Below are 2,955 nucleotides of genomic sequence, written 5' to 3'. Positions count from 1 at the left end.
CAGTGAAGTTTTCAAGTTCCCCTGGTCAGCCATGCCATATTTACATATCTAATCCAGGCACCTTCATTCCTAAATCTCTTTTACCTGAGGCATTGGGCTGAGGTCTCTTTCAGTTCCCTCCCAAAGTCTCCTTATGGGAGAGGATGGAGAAACTTTAGAGACACTTTCGTTCTATGACTCAGCAGCTAGTACTTTTCCCATCCTAGTCTTTCCCCATCCGTCCCTATTCCCAGAGTGCATACAACTGCTAGAGCCTTTTGTTCAAGACTCCCTCAAAAATGAGACAACCCCCCCTGCACTGATTCACCTGACTCTCAACCAGCACACTGTTACATGGGGGGAAAGCAATGAGAGGAGAGTCAGTGCTTCCTCTGGTTTTAGACTCTTGCTTATATCATCGTGGTAAGTGATTAAAGGCTAAATTATTTTAGGTATGCCGTGTTGCTTTCATCAGCTACTCCAGCACCTGGCAGCCCAGCTCTGTCTCTCTCCCAGCTCAGCAGAGCTCCCGACAGTTGTGTTTTTATTTACATTCAGTTCAAAATACTTTCTAACTTCCCTTTTGATTCCTTCTTTAACCCATGAGTTATTTGGAAATGTGTGACTGTTTTCAAATTTTTGAAAATTGTCTAGTTANAATACATAATTAATTTAAAAAATCTATTTCATCTGTCCTTTGTAGTCAGTCACACCTTTAGAAATAACAATTAGAAGACCAATAATGTCTTAATTTGCCATATCCAAACTAGAAAACAGAACTTCCACAGTATTTCTCAAGCTTTATATGCTTGCTACTTTTGTTAGCTTTCATTGTTTAGCAGAAAAAATGTTAGTCAAAAATTCCTAATTGACCTTATAACTGGAATGACAGAACTCTTTCATTCAGAAGTCAGACTTGGATCAACAATAAGAGAGCACCACAAGGCAGTCATTTCTCAAACAGGTATTGAACATAATCTATGGGTTTTTGTTTCTCTTGTATAATCCTAAATATATTGTCACATGACTATAATAACAAATATATCTTTGTGCTTTTGGTCTGTAGTGAAGCCTAATTGTGCTAACATAATATTATTCAAGTTACTGAAGAAAGTGTGGGGATAAAATGATAGATGAATGATGCCTTTATGCTAAGGAAGGCAAAATTTTTGTTATCACATTCAATGATTTTTTTTTCCACTAAATTGAATAAAGAAATGTGAGAATTCAGCAGTCACACAATACACTAATGGGAAAGCTGAACTCAAACTATCTCTTTACACAGCAACCGGTTCCATTTGTCTCATTGTTTTGGATGAATTGCACCCTCAGGGACAATCAGTCACTAAGGACTATCTGTGTTATTCCTGGAGTACCTCTCAGCTGTTCCTTTCCATCGTAGCATAAATGTCATGCTGGTGCATAGCTCTCTCATCCTGCTGGTCAACTCCAGTGACCTAGGCATTGTCTACATTCATTCATTCTTTTACCTGCAGAATTGTCTCCACACTCCGGCAGTGATTTTTACAAAATATCAATCAATAGTAAATTCTTTACATGATCCCTATGGAAAAAAAAATCTCAATAGCTTCTCATTGCATTTAATGATAAATACCCTGTGACTTAAGAGGTCTCTCATGTCCTTATGATCTAGGATTGAACTACTCCTTCAGCCTCATTCCTACCAAGTCACATATCTCTCTCTCTGCACATACCACAGCAACCTTTTTGGTCCTCAGACAGGACATCCACTTCCCTGTCGGGATAATCTTCCTAAATTCTGTATATGTAGTTTACTTGATGCATCTTTTAGTTCTTACAGCAAACCTGTTTTCTTACAGGCTCCAATCCTCAAAGTCACGTTCCCATGATGAGGTGTTATGGCACAATATAGATTCCCTTCATAGTATTTACCAAAGTTTATAATTGGATAATTATTGCAATGATCAATTACTGATTGATCTCACCAAAAACTAAGCTCCAAGAAGTCAGTAATCTTGACTGTTTGTGTTCCCTATTGAATTTCCCTAGAGAACATCACAGGGTCTGAAACAAACGTGGTCAAAGAATAAAAGAATTGACTGTTACCAAATTAAAGTTTTCAACTTAATTTTTTTNATCTGCACTGATGTCACATTTCTTACTTATGCTACCAGTAATTTGAGTCTTCTCTCTTTTCATTCTGATCAGTATAAGTAGATGTTTATCTATTTTATTCTTATCAAAGAAACAGTTTTGGTTTATTGATTTTTCATTATTGTTTTCTATTGAATTGAGATTTTTCTTTTACTCTTGAAATTGTTTTTATGCTTATTTGTAGTACAATTTGTTATTCTTTTTTAATACCTTCTTTCCTAGTAGAGATCTTTATTCTGGAGACTGTTTTCCCAAATATGTCATTAGTATTATGGTTTCACTATAATTTGGTGTGTTGTTGAGGAACCCAGGTCTTGGTTAAAAACCTGATGTCATTAATATGCAAAACAAAAACGAAACAAAACAAAAATCTGAGCTCATAGACCAGAGAGTAGAACAGGGTTGCCAGGTACTGGTGGGTGGTGAAATAAGGAGATGTTGGTTAAGGCTACAGAATTTCAGTTATAATATGAGTAAGTTCTTGGGAACTAATGTATTGGGTCGTCGGGAAAGTCATGATGCATTGTTGCATTGAAAAACATAGAAAAGTACATCATGAATTTCCCGACGGCCCAATACAACATGGCGACTATAATTAATAATACTGTACTGTATACTTCAAATTTTCTAAGAGTACATCTTAAGTGCTCTTACAACAAAAAAAAAGTAACTATGTAAGGAGATGGATGTGTTAATTTACTTAATTGTAATCATTTTACAATGCATGTGTATTAAATCATCATGTTGTACACCTTAAACAATCATGTTGTACAAACTAAATATGTATGATTTTTATATTTAAACTAAACCTTAATAAAGTTGAAAAACACACACACACAC

The sequence above is a fragment of the Hipposideros armiger genome, unplaced genomic scaffold, assembly GCF_001890085.2.
Source record: "Hipposideros armiger isolate ML-2016 unplaced genomic scaffold, ASM189008v1 scaffold_1110, whole genome shotgun sequence".
NCBI lineage: Eukaryota > Metazoa > Chordata > Mammalia > Chiroptera > Hipposideridae > Hipposideros > Hipposideros armiger.
The sequence above is the reverse complement of the archived record's forward strand: the minus strand, read 5'-3'. Positions refer to the sequence as shown.